At 37.6% G+C, this 21,030-nt stretch overlaps 1 pseudogene; it reads right to left on the bottom strand.

The window, feature by feature from the left end:
- Window positions 1-5,961: 5,961 nt before the first annotated feature.
- On the bottom strand, window positions 5,962-16,287 carry LOC118804485 (annotated as a pseudogene).
- Between the last annotated feature and the right edge of the window lie 4,743 nt (window positions 16,288-21,030).

The following is a 21,030-nucleotide window of genomic DNA, read 5'->3' as shown; positions in this document are numbered from 1 at the left end:
GTGCTGGTACAAGTGGATCAGAGACAGCAGTGCTGCTGGAGTTTTTAAACACCCTGTCCACTCACTGTCCACTCTATTAGACACTCTTACCTTGTTGGTCCACCTTGTAGATTCAGTTACTGATGAATGTATGTGGTAAGAAAGCTAATGGCTGGATTTTCATAATCAAGCAAGATTATGTTTATCTTCAAATATCTTCTATTTCATCCCCCCACCCCTACCCCTGCTCACTTTGATGCTTTGTAGTTGGATTTATCTACTATGTGTAGAACCAGATTCTTATGTATCTTTCCTAATCTTATTTATCTAAACAAACTACTACAGATCATTAGGCATTTATTTTATTATAGCATAATAATATAACTAATAATATAACTTCAACCATTCAGTTCAACGGTACAAATTTTCACAAAGACTGCAGCACTTACTGTCTTTGATCAGCTCAACACCATTAAAGTTTTGTGGCTCCTGTGTTGGAGGTTGGATGTGCAGCTGAGGGTATATCTGTGACAGAGGTTGAATCGGTAACGGAGGGTGTTTTTTCAACAGAGTGTGGTTCTGTGACGGAATGCAGATCTGTGACAGAGGTGGATGTTGTACAACTTGCAGGTAGAGGCAATCTAGCGGATCATCTTCTGCATGTTGTTAAGTGCCGAATTATTTGAACTTTTCTTATCACTGTTGTCATGCAGTAACAGCAGTGAAAATGTGCTTGCTCTCTACGATTCAAATTGCACTTAACGATGATGAATTCTAAAAGTACACATAAAAAAAACATAACAGATACTTAATAAAATCCATAAGCAAATTTACATTGGACTAATATAGTACATTTTCAAACTTAAAGTCACGTTACAACAGATCAACAACAACAACACACACACATCATCTAAACTGCTCATCCTTCTGGGTATCAATGACACACAAGAAAACCTAATAAACATTTAAAAACAGTAACAGTAAAACAGTTACCTTCATGCTCCACTGCTAGTCTTATGTGATTGAGCACATGGTTTTGCATGTGATGTAACTCATTAGGACGGTACACTTCAGGTGTGCAGAACGGACAGTGGTGGTTACTGCAACACGTAGTGCACCGTTCAATTGGAGGACTCTGCCCTTTTTTGAAAACTGTGATATGCATCTATGAACGAGATCATATATATATATATATATATATACACACACGAAAAATATAGTTAACATTATATAATTATTAATATATAACGTATATTAATATTAATGTATAATGTTACATCAATTAAACAGGGAGAATTTGCGAGTTACCCTACTCTATTAAATATGATTTATACTTTCTAAGTGAAATTAGATTTGCCAGCCATGCATGACACTAATCTAGCCAACTTCACGTTACCTAGCCGAGAGGCAACCTAGCTAGCTAGTTAGCAAGACAGCCGTGTTAGCTAAACACTCATAACATTATCCAACTTTACCTCCCGTCAGACACTAGCTAGTAGCTTGTTCGCACAAACAAAGCATCAGGATTTCAATTAAGTAACGTTACCAAAGAAAACTAGTTACTTTAAGCATTTATGAAGAGAGAAAATGTGTGTTATGTAGCTACTTACTTCCACACTCGCACTTGGTTACATTTACTTTAATCTGACGGGCAAGTATAGCGGGGCAGGGTGGAATCGGATCCAGGTCAGACCAATTAAAACACGACGTGGGAGGAGTTGGATCAGATCCAGCCGTACCCCTTGGACTTTTGGTTCTGCAGCGACGACAATCTCCAAATCTGAGCAAGAGAGGTGGAGTGTCTGGTGTTGGAGTGACAGAAAAGGAGAAACTAACCAGGTTCTGTTATGTGTGGGGTTGTTAGCTTGCTGGCTAGCAGGCTAATGGCTTCACACACCACAGACCAGCTTCACTCACATGAGTTTAGAAGATAACAACAGAAATCTGAGGAAGTGACTAGAGCTGCAGCTACAGTTAAAACAGTAACTTAAGTTATTATTTCAACTGAGCTGTGATTTGGTAACTAAATGCTAAGTGACTTAAAACTCTGTATCAGACTAATGTTGAAAAAAAACTAATGTTGTGAAATCTTTTGTTTTCTATTCATGTCATTGCTTTAAGGCTTAACCAAATTGGTACTGTTCTTGTAATGACCTCCACATCTCCTACATCTACCACCAGCATTTCTCAGGTATGGAAGCAGCTTTATTTACATTTCTTTCTTTAGCATGTTGCTGGTTTGTTTTTCTTAGTTTTTCATTTTTTTACATAATTTGAAAAGGCTATGTATCATAAAGCGTAAAACTATAATTGGTTATTTTGCATTTTATTTTATATATGCTTTTATTTTGTCATTGCAGATGGAAAATAATGGTCAAACAAGAATTTAGTGTTTTATGTATAATGAATTACACTTATGTAATTTAGAAGCAAGTACTCAATGTTGACTGAATACCTCTACACAGGTAATATTTAACCAAGAGTATTTCTGCTTTTACACAAGTTTGTATTTGTATTTTATCCACCCTGCTCCTCACTGACCATCTATGCTCAGAAGAGGTCAGGAACAAAAAAAGTATTTGTATTTTTCAGGTATGGAAGCAATGTCTTTACTGGATTTGAGAGGACTGAATGCTTGTACAAGTTTAGTTAGTTAAAAGAAATATGTCTGCATCTGATTCAGTTGTTGAAGTTAGCATTTTAAACCTTTAACAATGTTCTCTCTTCCTACAGCCATCCTTCTGGTTCTCGACTGATCAGGACTTAGAGCTTGTCCCAGGTGCTTCTACTTATACTTATAGTATTGTTTATAGTATTGCTCTTTGTATTATTAGTACAGATTTCATTATATGTTTTACTACATCTTTTAGCTTAAAATATTGCCAACGTTATGAATTTTAAGATGTATTTAGAACTATGGCTCACATGCTTTGCTTTTTTCTTTACTTTTTAAAACTGTTGCGTGAAAGCAAGAGCTTTCAAGGTTGTGTGGTGTTGTGAAAAACATAGTACACTGTTATTCACAATAACACGCTCCTTATTGTATTCTATTGTACGTCTTTTCTTTTTCTTGGTGTTGATTTGTATGTTTATTTTTCATATTGTCCAGGGTTTTTCTCATCCTTATGTTTTGTCTGGTGAGTGTTTATTACCAATTTTGCTTACTTTTTCTTCATTTTAGATACAGCCATGAAGAATCTACCCTCACAAGCTGCAAGTGACAAAGAAACTGACCAGAGATCTTCACATCTGTTAAGGGACGAGTATGTTTAGCGTGGTAGGGTGGGCTTCAGATGTTCATTCTCTTGCTGTCTCTCTTTCCCAGTCATACGTAAACACTCACTGGCCATTTTTAAGGTGTTCCTCACTCCAACAGTGACACTGAGGTGTTTAAAGCATTGCTGTATCTGATACAGTAGTACCAATACCACACATACTATTATGCCAGTGTTACTGCAGTACTGAGAATGAAATGATAATAATACCTGCTCAGTGGTGGTCCAGGTGGGGGTTCTGATCATTGATAAACAAAGTGAAAAGGTTAACAAATTATGCAGAGAAACAGATCAACTACAATCTGCAATTGCAGAACTACAAAGTGCACTTATGCATTAAATGGACCTGATTAAATGGGAAATGAGCATAGTATAATTAAGTGGCCAGTGAGTGTGTACATATAATCAAGTACAAAACCAACATCAATTTAGTGTGTATTTTTTTGGTAAACACCTTTGTAACTGTTTCTTATGTAATTGTTATTTCACTCATTTTGTCTGAATTGTAAGTTCTGCATAAGTTGTATTGACAAAGCAATCGCTTCAAAATGCTTTTTGGTGTAACCAGTTCATGTCCACATACTGGTGAACACAGGTGAGCTTTAAGAATTGTTAAATTTAGAGGACATGATACAGTACATAGGGGCTTAATGTATGACATCATTTTCTTAGAACTGTGGCAGATTATTGATTCTTCAGCTGTGATCACCTGTGTTGCACTACTTCTTCTGTTTCTTTACACATTCACGGTTTTACTGTAGAGCTGGACACCAAACTGTGTTCTTTAAGTTTAATGGCACAAATTAATATACCTTAGTACTGATTTCCAAAGAATATTTTTAGTTAACTCAACTTAAAAAAGCTTTGTTTAGTGAGCGAGAATGTAAAGGTTACATAAACTACATTTTCTTTGTTTGTTAAACAAAGAAATAAAAATTAGTACAACTCAAGAATAGTTGTATTTTTTTTTACAACAAATATTCTCATCTTAGCTGAACTAAATATTTATTTTAGTGTTGACAAAAAAAATTAATAATTAAAAATAATAAAATAATAAAAAATAATTTGTAAAAGTTGAGTGAACAAGAAAAAATTCAGGGAAATTCTGTACCAAGTTTTGTGCAAGCTAAATTTTTTTACAGTGTGTATTACATTGATTTCATTGGTTGATTGCTCTTGTCACCTCATGCACTTATGCAATGCTTATGCAATGCAGCCATTTCCATTTGGACCAATTTTTAGTGTATGTCAATGTTTTGAGTCAGTAGAACTTTTTAAGTAGAGAGTGAAAATTTTAAGTAGTCATGGAATTTTGAGTATTGTAAGTCTTTTCTTTGAGTTGTAATTACTTTAAATATTTAATCACATTGAATTTATGGTTAAGTTAGAAGAATTTGTACAAAATAAGTTTAGTCAACATTAAATATTCAGTTAAAATACTTAAAACTTTACTTATTAGTACTTAAATGTACTGTGTAAAACAAATACATATTTTCAGTAGTACACACTTGAAATAAATGTGTGTGTGTTTGTGTAACTCAAAAACTCCAAGTTGTGCATACTTCTGACATTTGAGTTTATAACAACTGATTGCCTTAATTTTTTAAGTTCTGCTAACTGGTCATTTATTTGGGTTTACAGTGTATACACTGCAGCTCACATTTAAAGACATAATAGTTAAGAAACAAATTAGAATTGAATTAGTATTTGACAGCTCTAATACTATGCAATTTTAGCAGAATTACTGCATTGTTTTGGGGTAGTAGCTCTAATATTATAAAACTATATAATGATTTAAAATAATTGGGGTGATATTTTGATTGAGCAGAAAATCTAACAATTTGTTCAGTATTTGTTCAGTATTATTCACTTTAACTATAATGCCTATTAATTAAATTATATTCTTCTATTTTAACAATCAGTAAATTAGCATTTTAGATTAGTATAACTTTATACCGTTACTTTATCATATTAATAACTTGTTACCGCAACAATTTCTTAACAACTAGAAAATAAGCATGTAATTTTTAGTATAAAATTACCATTATTTTAAGATTTTATTAACAATTTGTCACTGCTATAACTTGTTATTATTATTACCCACTTACTACCAATCTGTAAAGTGCCAACATTTGTATTCTGATTATAGCATGCATTCAACAGTTACAAAAATGATTTACGACAGTTTGTGTACTCTAGTCCTTAGTTTAATGTCTCACATGCATCATTCAGAGTTATACAGATAATGAAGTTATAATATCATCAAGAAATAAATTCAGAGTGATACAGATTATGTAGTTACAATATCATCAAGAAAAGCCATCTCAAAATGGTAACTTTACAGAAAAAGGCAAAAATTTTCTTAACTTTCAGTGTAAGTTAATGTAAAGACGTTTTGTTACAAGTGATTTTTGAGTGCTTTTTTGTTTTACACAATTCAGCTGCTGCACTCACGTGATGTAGAAAAATAAATACTGACAAACATGGATGTAGATTTTTTGGTTTTTTGGACAGAGAAGATATGCATGAATAAATGATGTTTCAGTGTAACAAAAATAATCAAATATATATATTTTTTTGACCTGTTGTTGAATACTTTTTAGTTCTTATGTGATTTCCTCCTCAGTATGGTAAGGCAGCAAATTTCTGGTGTATCATCATTTGTGTAGGAACACACTTTTTGTAAGTTACAGAATTGTCCAATCTATTAATTTATTCCTAAACTTGCAACTGCATCAGACTGACTGAAGTTTTGCCATTCAGGAGGAATCTCCCCCCTTCCACTGAAGGTTTTCTTGTGGTGATTTTCAAGGTTGTCCTTGAATTCACAAACAAACCATTTCCAATATGCCAGGTCAGAAAAGTCAGAAGAGATCAGCCATTTAGCGTATTCTTCTCCTGCTGTCCTGTACTGTTTGTAAGGGAAGTACTCCTCTGAATCTCCAGGATAAAAACCCAAGTCACTTGCTACTTTTGTTGTGCAAAAAGTTACACAAAATTGTGTTGTATTCTTAATGAACATTCCAGTCATTCCAGATGAGCGATGGAAATCAGCATTGTGATCTCCAGTGTGGTCTTCTTGACTGTTGGTACAGACAGTTCCACAAAAAGGGCACTGCACCCAGCAGCATCTGCAAAAGTGCTTGATCAGAATCTCATCAGGTCTTTCTCTGAACATCTGCATTTCCAAGTCTGAAAGCTTATTGATGCTTCTTTTTAGCTCTTCAATGACAGTAGAGAGCTCTTGCTTCAAAAAATCCACAAGAACATCAGGGTTAGTGACATCCTTAGCAATATCATCATTCAAATAAACTCTAGTATCTCCTAACTTGTCTACAAGTGTGTCGGAAAAAAAACACACCCACATTTCTACATCTGCTTTGATGGCTTTAACTGTATTTTTGGCTCTTTCTGCCACACTATTGACACGTTTATGTTGGTGTTCAATGTGATCTTTGATTGCAGAAACTGCTTGATGGTTTTCTGCTGCCATGTACTTTCTAACTTTGTCTCTAATGAAACTTTCAAAGTGGAGCTTTGGATGGTTCATGTATGTTGAGAAGTTTTCAAACTTCTCATCTTTATCTCCCTCCTGTTCTGCCAGTGACTTCAGGATGTACTTTTCCAGATCCCCTCTGTTCCCATTAAATGGTGGCTTCCCTCTCATTTGTCCACAAATGAATTTAGCGATCATGTTGTACACACTCTGCAGGATTGCTTCTTTCAGTTTACTGCAGATTTGGTCTGCTAGCACAGCTGCTGATGTTGCTCCCTGGCAGTATTTCTGAAAGATTTTAAAGTAGCCTGCTTTTTTCTTTTCAAAGTAAATAAGTGGATCATTTGCCTCCTTGAATTTCCTGTGCAGTTCTGCAAAGCAAACTTCTGCCTGCTCACAAACATAAAGAGAGAGATCTACTAAGAACTCTTTCTTAAACTCAAAGGAATCTTTTAAATTAAAATTTTGCACAAGTTTTCTGATGTCACGTGCAATGTCTTGGATGTAGGTTGCGCTATATCCCAGCACTGAGACTGGAAATGAATTCACTTTTTTTGATGTTTGTTCAATGACCTTAGAAATCAGCTCTCGTATTGATCGTTGATCCTGTGGTTTAAGAGACTTCTCCCAAAGACTGAATCTGCTCTTTTTCATAGAGACATAATCTTGGTAACTGCCAGCATTGTAAATCTTTCGGTATTCATAAGATGCCTTTTGACGAAGAACAAGGCCATATTCATAGAACTCTCCCAGAACATCAGTCACATCCTTTGATATGTTAGCGTCTTTGATTTTTGGAGCATGTTCAGCCAACTGAGAGACCCACTTTCCCCACACTGAATCAAATTTTGCTGTTGGATCTCTGTTTTTATTGCTATTTTCTTTAAGTTTAATGCAAGCTCTTTGCTCTTTTCAAATAGTGTCTTCTCATAGATCACCAGTTGCTGGTCTAGCTTTTTTCGAATGTTTTTCTGTTGAATGTTGTCATTCAGTTTTCTTTTTGTCTCATCTACAAGATCATCATGGAGGTTTTGAATTTGCTTCTCAAATCTGTTTTTCCACTGAATCAGTGTTTCCTTTTCACTATTTTCTTCAAAATAGCCTTGAAATGCTTTTTGGACCTCTTTAAAGGTTTCTGCCATTTCATTTATAAGCTCTTGTCTGTCAGTTGTTTCCACTTTTCCACATTCTACTCTGTTAAGCATTTTGTCTTTAATGCTCAGCATGGCACTCCTGAGACTCCAGGTCCATTTCTCATACTCCTCCTCCAGCTTCCTGTACACTGATATCTCGTGTGCATTCTTGAAACTAAAACAAAATTTTCATTCAGCAGTGCGTTCCACAGGTCGTTCACTCGCATTCGGAAATGTGATAATTTCATGCCATTTGTCTGTGATGCATAAGAAAGAATGTGTCTTTTAAGGTCCTGAACATTTTCACTATAGCATGGGTTTGGTGGAGCCATGGGTGGGTTGCCTTCCAAGAGCTGTGTAAAGTACTTCACATCATTCTCTACATCAAATGCAATGACATCACTGAAACATTCTGCATCACAGACTTCATCTTTAGCAGCTAACTTGGTCATCTCATCCAGTTTATCTTGTAAACGTCTCCTTCCCTCCATGATTTTCTCTGTAGCTGCAATATCAATAACATTTTGATGTACAAACATGCAGCTGGGATTCAGCCTGACTTTCTTCATCCTCATGAAGGCCTGAACAACAATCTGAAGGATGTCCTGCATCTCAGTAGGGTTCTCTCCAAATATGTTGATCAGCGTCATATTTCCAAGACCTACTACAAATGTTGCCAGTTCATTATCATGATGTATGGTGTCTTTTCCAGCCAGCTCTAAAGCTCGAAGACCTTCAGTATCAACAACAAGAATATAGTCAAATTTCAGTTTTTCCTTCATCTCCTCAGACACTTTGACCAGCTGCATAAAGGCTCCTCTCGTGCATCTTCCAGCACTGACTGCAAACTGGAGTCCAAACATGGCATTGAGCATAGTGGATTTCCCAGAGCTCTGAATTCCCAAAACTGACAACACAAAGACTCTCTGGTCTCCCAGTTTCTTGACAAGCTCATCTAGAACTGCTGAAACCCAGATCAGAGGAACATGAGCTGCATCACCATCCATCAGCTCCACTGGGTGCCCAGATATCATGATTTCGGCAACAAGTCTAGGCAAGTAAGAGGGTTTTTTAACCTTGTTCTTTTCATTTCCACAGACTGTGGCTTCATAAATCTGTCCCATCTCTCTCAGCAAATGCTCTAAACCAAAGGTGGCAGCATTAAGCTTGCCTGAGACCTTTTCTAAGTTGGATTGTTCAATATATAGTTGGTTCAAAGGCAAATTCTTTGAGGATCCCTTTTCATGCTTTTTTTTCAAAGCCAACACATCTTTCCATTTTTGGTCGTATTCTTGATGAATGGCAGATAGAGTGCCAGAAGTGAAGTCATCCAGCAGAATTGCAATCCACTTGAGAAAACACATTTTATCACTGTTTGGGAGAGAGTTTAAATTTTGAACAAATAACTCCATGAGTTCACTGAAGCCATGTTTCTGCTGTTTTTCTCTTATTTCCCTCATTTCTTGTTGCTATTTGTTTTGCTCAGTTTCTATATTGTCACTGTGAAGCCGTCGTAGCTCTTTGTTTTTTTGACACCAGTCATGCCACAGTTTTCCTTGGCAGGGGAGATATCTTTCTTTGACTGTGGATGGATTTTTACTCTCCAGGAACCTCATTATTAATTGTGCAACTTCTTTTCCTCTCTGACAGTCTCTCGTGTGCTCATCCAACTCAATGTTTTTGTATGTTGCAATATTGTCAAGCCTAAAAGTTTCAGGCTTTTGGAAGAGGCAGTCCTTTATGACACGTCTGAGTGCAATAGAAACATCAGAATGATTTCTGTTCCTCAGTGCCACTCTGTATTTTCTGTCTCCTATCTCACACATAACATCTTCAGTTTCATCCTCTTCATCAGTAAGAACAACAATGAGAGGAGTTGAGTTCTCACAAAGATCCTGTACAATTGTAATATTGTTGTCATTTTCATCAAGATTAGATAATAGCACAACATTTACAGTTGCCATTTCAGTGACAATCTTTCTTTGAGCTGCGTTTCTGCTGGAATCACCATGTAGATTACAGAACACCACACAGTCAGTGAAATGATCAGTGCTTTTCCCAGATGGGCAGTACCAGGCGATCTCCACCACTCCATCCATGAGTAAACGATCTCTGCTGCTGCCTTGACAGTTCCTATGGAAGAATGTGTTGTGCTTCTCATTGATCAGCCTGTTCATCAGTTGAGACTTAGATGAGATAATGGAGCCAATCCTGAAGAATGCCACCATTGGAGTTGTAGCTTTCCACCCAGGCAGAGTTTTGCTGATGACTTTGTCTGAAATATCAGTGGTCTTCCAGCTCTTACTGATTTGGCGCATTGTCCACATTGGAAATTCAGTCTTATTGGTGAAAGGATTGGGCACAAGAAATGGAACTGCATACTGACACTGTGACAGCTTGGTTACCATCATCTGTCGAAGAGAATCATCTGCACAGAGGAACACTGCCATCTGAATATCCATTGGGTGAATATGGGCCGGTTTTCTGTCTCTACTGGCAGCATTTTTTTTAAGAAGAGCCCCAAAGGCACCTTTTGTAGCTGTATGCTGAGACTTTGGTGTTGGTGGTTCAGATTTGACAGAGAGGTGTCTTGCTCTGTAATCTACAGTTAAAAGTCGTTGCATAAAAGCGAGAACCAGATCCTTCTCGCTTTTTGGCTCCTCATTCTGTAATGAGGATGGAGTTACTTCAAAAAAGCTTTCTTTTGTAAGTTTGTTTTGAAAGTTGTTCTCAAGGCCAAGCCTCATCAAGAGGTCATCTATTAATCTGAGTCTTGATTCTCCTTCCTGAAAAACAATAGAGAGTGGTGCAGATTAATTACCATTCTAAATGATAACTACCTACAGTTACGAGTAAAAGTGATTGAAATTTACCTTGATTTCTGCATTGATTACTAATTATAGACAAACACAATCTAACTAAACAAATAACATTTCATGTATTTTATTGAGCACATTGAGTAAACATCCACAGTGCAGGTTAGAAAAAGTGAACCCTTGAATTTAATAAATTGTGGATTCCTCTTTAGCAGCATTCGCCCCTTCAAACCTTTCCTGTAGCTGCAAATAAGATTTGTACAACATTTTATTCAATTTTATTAGCTATTGATTATGAGCATCAAATAACTAAATAATTATCAAAAAACTATAATTAATAATTAGGCTATTATTATTATTATTATGTCAATAATTAAGTTAAATTTTATGTTTATATGTCACTAAGGAAATGATTAATAATTGAAATGGAATCATGTCTTAATAACATTATATAATTATTTACAGTCATTAAAACAAATAGATAATGATTGCATTTCTGTTTACTAGAGTCTGTTATAGTAAATGTTAACAGTTCTTTTCATCCTGTAGTTATTTGCTTCACACAACAAAAAGATAAATATAGAGTAAATACAGCATTTTACTAACACCATTAATATGTACTAATCTATGGACAAATGCTTTGTTCAACCAACTACCAATTCAATTCTGTTTGACTACAGATTTCAGAATAATGTACTTTTGTTTACTATTGATTATTAAAAATATTGATTATTTAAAAATAATGTGCACAACCTGAGCAAGGAATCATTTCTGCAGAATTAATTCTGACCTGGGAATTGAAGCCCTATGCTTCTTGCTGTTTATACTGGATGTGATCTGGTATTCTTCATGCGGATAAAATGCATGTTAGTGCTTGGTTACTCTTAAAACTGCATTCATTGCCGCCTGAGCCACGGTGGCGAGCAGGAATTTATCCCACCACTGTGGTAATCCCCACTACTTTTCTAGTTGGAGGCGACATAAAAACCTCCGCTCTCCACTAAACAGCATGAAGCAGAAATATTTCAGAAATATTTTATGCCTAAACATTTCTTATTGACTATGTTCACCAATTCAATCCAGTTCAATCAAATTCTCCTGTCCATATCTTCAAGGTTTTCCCAAGTCTCTTTGCTACATTTGATGCCATTACTATGGGACTGATGTCAGATGGGAGCTGTAGTTCTCTGCACGCTGGCTTGTCATTCTCCAAATTCTGTGTTTGAATTGTTACTGAACTGTGTGCTGTTGCCCTTTTGGATTTGGTAGCTTCTGATGTTTTTGCAGATTGCAGAGCGGCCACATGCACAGACTCTTGTAAGCCCAGTAAGCAAGAGACTTTAGTCTGTAAATAAGTGGCTGTTCATAGTCTTGGATGTGTTTGTGTTGTGTGTTGTGCTGGGCTGTGGGGAAGTTAAGTGGGGTTTTCTACCAGTGTTGGAATGTGTATGGTTAGAAGTGTCCTGCCTGCTTTGAGGCCATGTCAGTAGCACTGGGTGGCAGTTTTACACTATTGCATTGTTCAGTAAAGAGCATTAGTTTCACTGGTTGTAGATTGTATTAGTACAATATGTTTCCATTTTGCCTTGTTGCTATGTTTTTTTTTTTTTCCTCTTCCATGCTCAGTCATCGTTATTTCAGAGTCAAATATAATCACTACTTACCATTTACCATTCTGCTGTGGTTTAACCTAGATCACGCCAATAAATTTTACATGGTTAGGAAGATTATGTGTGTTTATGCTCTGTGTACTACAAAGACAAGAAAGGTAGTTGTTGTATAATTACTCTAGATTGTAGTTGGAGCGCTACGGCAAGAAACAAAATAGCCTCTAATTTAGCACTTACCTACTCATACTGTATATGCTCAATAGTGAGAATCACATTTTTTTTTTCCCCATTTTTCTCCCCAATTTAGTCGTCTCCAATTCCACCCGCTACTCCCCCAATCACACGATGCCATCAACGCTAGGAGGGCGAAGGCTAACACAGGCTTCCTCCGAGACCTGTGAAGCGCCACCGCATCTTTTCGAACCGCCGCTCACGCAACGTCACTGGACAGCCAAACGCGCTCGGAGGAAAGCGCCAACCGCCAGATCTGCTACGTCAGCTAACAGAAGCCTGCGCTGACTAGCATCGCGTTGGGTGATGGGGTTGGGGGGCCATCCTGCCTACACAGGGAGAGCGAGGTAATTATGCTCTCTTGGACTCCAGGCTACGCATGGCTGCAGCATCACCAGGGATCAAATTTTAAGAATTGTTCACATTTTATTTATTAAACGGGGTGAACTGAATATACAAAATAAGCATGCACAAAACATCTACAGGGGTCTTAGAAAACAAAAATGTTTGGCTGTAAAGTGAACAATGTTGGTGATAAAAGGGAGAGGGAGCAGAGCAGCCTTAACCTGACAGAAACAGAGCTGATGAGGCGAGAATAACCAGACAGAGCAAGTAAAGCATTCTTGTACCCTGCTAACTACATGACATTAATTAATCACTAGAGCTAGTGGAGCTAGAGGATCCAGTGCAGTAGAGATAAGCATTGAGCTTGAGTACAGTAATAAATATCAACATCCCACTAAGAGAGATATATGTATGACAACAGAAGACAAGAAAGTTTAAATACTGTAGTCTCTAGTAAGCTAAGTTAGTCTTCATTATTTGTAATGTTTGTCATATTTATTTATCTATGCATTTATCTGTATAAAATATACCGTGTACAATACATAAGAGAACAAAAAAAACTTCCCCCAAGCAACCCCACTTCACCAAACAATTGCACCCCACCACCCCAATAATAATTTTTAAAAGAAAAATATCGGATCGGTATCAGATATTCAGGGTTTCAGTATCAGTATCTGTATATCCAAACAGAAAAAGTGATATCATGCCATCTCTAATGGTAACAAATATTTGACTGTTTGGAGCAGATAGTAAGAATCAAGTCAGAAGGATGCCAAAGTCAGCTAACCCAGGTTTAAGGTATTTAATTAAGGGGGGGTGGACATTTCTTTACTGAACCTATATTAATATATCATAATCTCTCCAAATGTATAAACATAATTTCCGGAAGCTATCTTTTACATTTGCAAGGTAATTCAACATGATAGTAGGATTTGCACTATTGTTTTGAAACCAAACATATCATGAATAAATTATATAGAAACAAATTTTAATTAAAACTTTTAAATGACCACGGCCCAATGCCCCACAGCAATGTTCACCCAAATTATACAAAACAATACTATTATTAAATTAAACCCCAGGTACACAGTTAGGCAATACGATTGCCTTCTTGCTTGTTAATACTGGGCAAAATTTAGACCAGGTGTTGTCTGGGTGTGCTTTGGCCTTTATTCTGCCAATATTGTAGATGTACAGAAGCAGAAATCAGCTAGCTTCCTAGCTGTTAAAAATTCTCACTATTGATTTCACAGTCCATGAATGGGCAAGAGAGAAAGTGATTGTTTTGGTGGGAATTACTGACTAATACCTCTTAAAGGCAAATCGTCTTTATCGTAATTGAGACGAGTGTAAACATAGACTTGCTCAATTTCTTTTAATTTCTTTTGTTTTTTGAATATATTTGTTCTATTTTTGTTTTAACTATTTTCTCGAATGTTGATATAGAGTAAACACAAAGAAAACTTTTTTATTTAAAAAATGAAACTGCAAATGGTGTATAGGAAATGTTCCATCTGTATACTAGTTTGCTGCATGTGGACAGCCAAGTGTGAAAACGTTAGTTTAGAGTGTGTTTGGAAAGCTCATTAATCTTTACTGTCATGATTTTTTGTTTATATGCCACATTTATAAAAAATTACAGAGCTTTCCACATATGCGAAGACTGCATAATAGACGTGAAGTGAGGATAAAGAGCACAATAAATGGAAAAGACTTACAATGTGTTTCACTACATCTACTTCCCCAATTCCTCATTCACTTCACTTATAGCTATATTCTCACCTCATGCCACCCTCTGTTTCTTGTGTCTATCTCCTTTCTTTTTTAATATTAGATAAAGATAAATACTATTTTAACATAAACAAAGACCAAACATCATTCTTGCTCCCCAAGGGTGTAACATCTTGATGTGTATTATGTTAGCTAGTCTACAAAGTCTCTTGTAAGTGTGGCTAATGCCCACCAAATACTTTGCATTAAAGGTCTAGTACACTACTCTGTTTTTCACTTAATGAATTGAACTTTGATTTCCAGCATACCTACACTCTAGACCACTCTATGTGCACAGCACTGAAAGAGATGAGTGACAAATGGTTATCCTATATTGACAAGAAAATGATGGTTGGAACTGTATTACTTGACTTTAGTGTGTCATTTAATGTGGTACACCATAAGTTATTATTAACGAACTAACTGCATATGGATTTAGTTCAACAGCAATTAATTGGATGAGTAGCTACTTATCCAATATCCAATTATCCAATCCAAAATGTGTTTTTAATAGTAGATTTTCCTTCCCTAAATGCTTACAGTGAGGTGTGCCCCAAGGGCTGCCTTGGGCTGCTACTCTTTTCAATATTTACCAGTGACATGCCTTATGTTTTAGATAAGTGCAGTGCTAATCTATTTGCAGATGATACAACTGTATATTTAACATCAAATAACATCATTGAGTTAATGAACACACTTCAATCTGAGCTACGACTATTTCTTGATTGGATATGTGAGAATGTCACTCAATTGGGCGGCTATCTTTGGAGAACTGTATTAAAAACATTGTTAAGAAAATAGGTAGAAGTATATCATGCATCAGAAGATGTTACTTTTTTCTTACCCCTGCCTCTAGAGTGCTAGTGACACAGGCACTAGTTTCATCTCACCTTCATTACAGCTCAGCAGTCTGGTCAAGAGCAGCCAAAAAAAAAAAAGATCTGTCTAAGCTCCAAATACAGTGGGGTGCAAAAGTTTGGGCAGCCTTGTTAATTTTCCTGATTTACCTTTATAAATCATTGATTGTTTGGATAAAAAAAATCTGTTAAATATATCATATAGGGGACAAACACAGTGATACTTGAGAAGTGAAATGAAGTTTATATGAATTACAGAAAGTGTGCAATAATTGTCTAAACAAAATTAGCCAGGTGCATAAATTGGGCACCAAAAAAAAACCTTAACTCAATATTTAGTAGATCCTCCTTTCGCAGAAATAACAGCCTCTAAACGCTCCCTATAGCTTCTAATGAGAGTCTGGATTGTGGCTGAAGGTATTTTAGACCATTCTTCTTTACAAAACATCTCTAGTTCATTCAGGTTTGATGGTTTCCGAGCATGGACAGCTCTCTTTAAGTGACACCACAGATTTTCAATAATATTCAGGTCTGGGGACTGAGATGGCCATTCCAGAACGTTGTACTTGTTCCTCTGCATGAATACCTTAGTAGATTTTGAGCAGTGTTTAGGGTCGTTGTCTTGTTGGAAGATCCAGCCCCGGCGCAGCTTCAGCTTTGTCACTGATTCCTGGACATTGATCTCCAGAATCTGCTGATATTGATTGGAATCCATGCGTCCCTCAACTTTAACAAGATTCCCAGTCCCTGTACTGGCCACACAGCCCCACAGCATGATGGAACCACCACCAAATTTTACTGTAGGTAGCAGGTGTTTTTCTTGGAGTGCTGTGTTCTTTTTCCTCCATGCATAACGACCCTTATTATGCCCAAATAACTAATAAAAAAATTTTAGTTTCATCAGTCCACAGCACCTTATTCCAAAATGAAGCTGGCTTGTCCAAATGTGCTTTAGCATACCTCAAGCGGCTCTGTTTGTGATGTGGGCAGAGAAAAGGCTTCCTCTGCATCACTCTCCCATACAGCATCTCCTTGTGTAAAGTGCGCCGAATAGTTGAACGATGCACAGTGACTCCATCAGCAGCAAGATATGATATATTTCACGGAATTTTTTTTATCCAAACAATCAATGATTTATAAAGGTAAATCAGGAAAATTAACAAGGCTGCCCAAACTTTCGCACCCCACTGTAGCTCAAAGTAATGCTGCAAGGCAGACACTGTCCTGTCAGTTAGGCATGGGACAGAGTACAGAGACAGTGCATACAAGTCTCTTATGGCTCAGAGTAGAGAAGAGGTTGGCATGCAGTCTAATGGGTTTCATTAGGAACATCTGTTATAGTAAACTACCAAATTTTGATTGTACTCAGAAATGAATTATGTGAGAAATCCACATGGTTACATGACCAGACAGGCTACTAGGTGTTATCTAGTGAAACTAAAACCCAGAACAGATGCAGTGTGCAGATCTGTAATGTATAGGCCCATCACAATGTGTAAGAAGTTACCAGTGAAGATCAATGAGCCATCCAGCAAGGCAAGTTTTAATTAAAAACACTTTAACAATAACACTAACATTAATTAACCAAACTGAACAACGATGATGGAATGCAGTTTGATGTGCTGTGATGTTTAGCTTTTTATTTTTAACTTGTCTTGAATATCTTTTTTTTTTTTAGATTTGTTACATTTGTTATATGTCTTTTATATAGGCTATGTTTTGTTGTGTGTGGATCCCAAGAAGAGTGGCTGGAACCTTTGTGGCAGCAAAGGGGTATTCAAATAAAGAATAAAGAAAAGTATAGGCCACATTTGATACCCAATGATAGGTAACTATTGAATTCGGTGAATTTTACAGATAGTGATCAACATTACTACCACATTTATACAGAGGTGTAAAATGTTCAGAGAAACTATACTTAAATGAAAGAAGGAATATCCATAAGTCAGTAGTCACTAAGTCATCTTACTTAATTAAAATAGGAATATAAAGCCAAAATCATATTGTGTAAGCCTAATTGTGAAATTACAGGTATTCTATTTCAATAATACTTGAGTAAAGTCTTCCAGATTAGTCATCTATAGTAAGCAAATACATTCACTCAAGTATTTTCCATCATTGCCTTTAGAGTAATTAATAATGTTTCATCACAAAAATAAAATGTTTTAAGTGTAATAATAATAAAAAAATTGAACAATTACAACCCCATTTCCAAAACAGTTGGGACACTGTGCAGAATATCAACAAAAATAGGATGCAATGATATGCAAATCATGTAACCTATATTTTTAAAGGAAAATACTACAAAGACAACATATCAGATGTTGAAACTAAAAAAAGTTATTGTTTTTCGAAAAATATGTGCCCATTTTGAATATGATGCCAACAACACATTCCAAAAAAGTTGGGACGGGGCATGTTTACCACTGTGTTTCATCACCTCTTCTTTAAATAACGCTCTGTAAGTGTTTGTGTTTTGAGAAGACCGACTACTATAATTTTGAAAGTGAATTATTTTTCCATTCATGCTTGATATAGTATTTCATCTGCTCAACATTTTTGGGTCTCTTTTGTCATATTTTTCATTTCATAATGCACCAGATGTTTTCAGTGGTGACCAGAGGTCTGGACTACAGGTAGGCCAGTTTAGCACCTGGACTTTAATACAGAGCAATGCTGTTGTAATACATGCAGAATGTGGTTTGGCATTGTATTGCTAAAATAAGCAAGGCCTTCCCTGAAAAAGACGTTGTCTTAATGGCAGCATATGTTGCTAAACCATGTATATATCATTCAGCATTAGTAGTGCTTTCATAGATGTACATGTCACCCATGCCATGTGCAATAAGGCACCCCTATACCATCATGAATACTGGCTTTTGAACTGTACACCGATAACACGCTGGGTGATCTTTAGCCTGGAGGACACAGTGTCCATGATTTCCAAAAAGAATTTCAATTTTTGATAGAGTTGGCAAGCTCTTCAGTGGCAAGGCACCGGGGGTGGATGAGATTCATCTGGAGATGCTTAAGGCTCTGGATATTGTGGGGCTATCGTGGCTGACACAACTCTGCGATATTGCATGGACCTTGGGAACAGTACCCTTGGACTGGCAGACCGGGGTGATGGTCCCTGTTTTTAAGAAAGGGGACCAGAGGGTGTGTGCCAACTATCAGGGAATCACACTGCTCAGCCTCCCTGGGAAAGTCTATGCTAAGGTGCTGGAAAGCAGACTTCGACCGATAGTTGAACCTCAGATTGAGGAGGAACAATGCAGATTCCGTCCTGGCCGTGGAACAATGGACCAGCTTTTCACCCTCTCACAGATTGTTGAGGGGGCATGGGAGTTTGCCAACCCAGTCTACATGTGTTTTGTGGATTTGGAGAAGGCTTACAACCGTGTTCCCCGAGATATCTTGTGGGAGGTCCTCCGGGAGTATGGGGTGCCGGGGTTACTACTCCGGGCCATTCAATCTCTTTACGCCCGGAATGAGAGCTGTGTTCGTATCTTCGGCATTAAGTCGGACTCTTTCAGTGTTAGCGTTGGACTCCGCCAGGGTTGTGCCCCGTCTCCACTCCTGTTCGTGATATTCATGGACAGGGTGTCAAGGCGTAGCCGGGGTCAGGAGGGCATTATGTGTGGAGGCCGGAGGGTGGCGTCTCTGCTATTTGCAGATGATGTTGTTCTTTTGGCTGGATCACATGGATGCCTCCAGCGCACACTGGAGCGGTTTGCAGCTCAGTGTGAAGCGGTTGGTATGCGGATCAACATCTCCAAGTCTGAGTCCATGGTTTTAGCCCGGAAAAGGATGGCATGCCTACTCCAGATAAGGGGAAAGGACTTGCCCCAGGTGGAGGAGTTTAAGTATCTTGGGGTCTTGTTCACGAGTGATGGGAAGAGGGATCGTGAGATTGACTGCAGGCTGGGACAGGTGGCAGCAGTAATGCGGTCGCTGTACCAGACTGTAGTGGTGAAGAGGGAGCTGAGCCATAAGGCGAAGCTCTCTGTTTACCGGTCGGTCTACATCCCGACCCTCACCTATGGTCATGAGCTATGGATAACGACTGAAAGAATGAGATCGCGAATACAAGCAGCGTAAATGAGCTTTCTTCAAAGGGTGGCGAGCTACACTCTATTTGATAGGGTGAGGAGCTCGGCCATCCGGGAGGAGCTCGGAGTAGAGCCGCTACTCCTCCGCATTGAGAGGAGCCAGCTGAGGTGGTTCGGGCTTCTGATCCGGATGCCCCCTGGATGCCTCCCAGTGGGGGTGTACCAGGCATGGCCTACCGGAACAAGACCCCAGGGTTGTCCTAGGACCCGCTGGAGGGATCATATCTCCAAGTTGGCCTGGGAGCGGCTTGGGGTCCCCGGGAATGAGCTGGAGGAAGTTGCGGGGGACAGGGTTGTCTGGGATTCTTTGCTCTCCCAACTGCTACCGCGACCCTATCTGGACTAAGCGGTTAACAATGATGATGATGATTTTTTGATTTGTCGGACCACAGAACACTTTTCCACTTCACCTCAGATCATTTTAAATGAGCTCAGGCCCAAAGAAGGTGACAGGGTTTCTGGATCTTGTTTATATTTGGTTTCCTCTTTGCATTTTAGAGTTTAACCTTGCATTTGTGGATGCAGCAACAAACTGTGTTCAAAGACAGTGGTTTTCAGAAGTGTTTCTAAGCCTATGCAGTGATTTCCACTACAGAATCATGTCTGTTTTTAATGCAGTGAGGGCCCAAAGATCACGGCTAACAAGTACTGTTTTTTGGCCTTGTCCCTTGCATACAGAGATTTCTCCAGATTCTCTGAATCTTTTAATGTTATTATGTACCATAGATGATGAAAAGCAAAAGTTCTTTAATATTTTATATTGAAAAACGTTATTCTTGAATTGTTTCACTATTTGCCTGCACAGTCTTTCAAAGAGTGGTAAACCTCTTCTCATCTTTACTTCTGAAAGACTCAGCCTCTCTGGGATGTTTTTTTTTATACCCAATCATGTTACTGACCTGTTGCCAATCAACCACCAGGGTTTTTTTTTAAGCATTACACAGCCTTTTGTTGCCCCCCGTCCCAACTTTTTTGAAACATGTTGTTGGCTTCAAATTCAAAATGGGCATATATGTTTCAAAAAAACAAAGTTTATCAGTATCAACATGAGATATGTTGCCTTTGTACTACTTTCAATGAAATACAGGGTTTAAATGATTTGCATATCATTGCATTTTGTTTTTAATTACATTTTGCACAGCATCCCAACTTTTTTGGTAATAGTGTTGTAAATCTTTGTGTGTTTTGTGCATGTGTGAGGTGGTAATTAAAATGTTTTCATGCAGATATTCTAAATGTACACAGATAAGTAGAACTGTTATCAAAAAGGAAATTGTAAAACTCCAGTACGGACATTAATGGGTTAAGTGCCCTAAATATTTTCCTTTTTCTTGCCTTAGAAAAAGCTGAAGGTGATTGAATACTGTGAGTGGGAGGGGAATGAATGTCAAAGTACTGGTCTGTGG

The sequence above is a fragment of the Colossoma macropomum genome, unplaced genomic scaffold (genome assembly GCF_904425465.1).
Source record: "Colossoma macropomum unplaced genomic scaffold, Colossoma_macropomum, whole genome shotgun sequence".
Lineage (NCBI taxonomy): Eukaryota > Metazoa > Chordata > Actinopteri > Characiformes > Serrasalmidae > Colossoma > Colossoma macropomum.
Note: the sequence above shows the minus strand (reverse complement) of the source record. Positions and strands in the feature narration are given on the sequence as shown.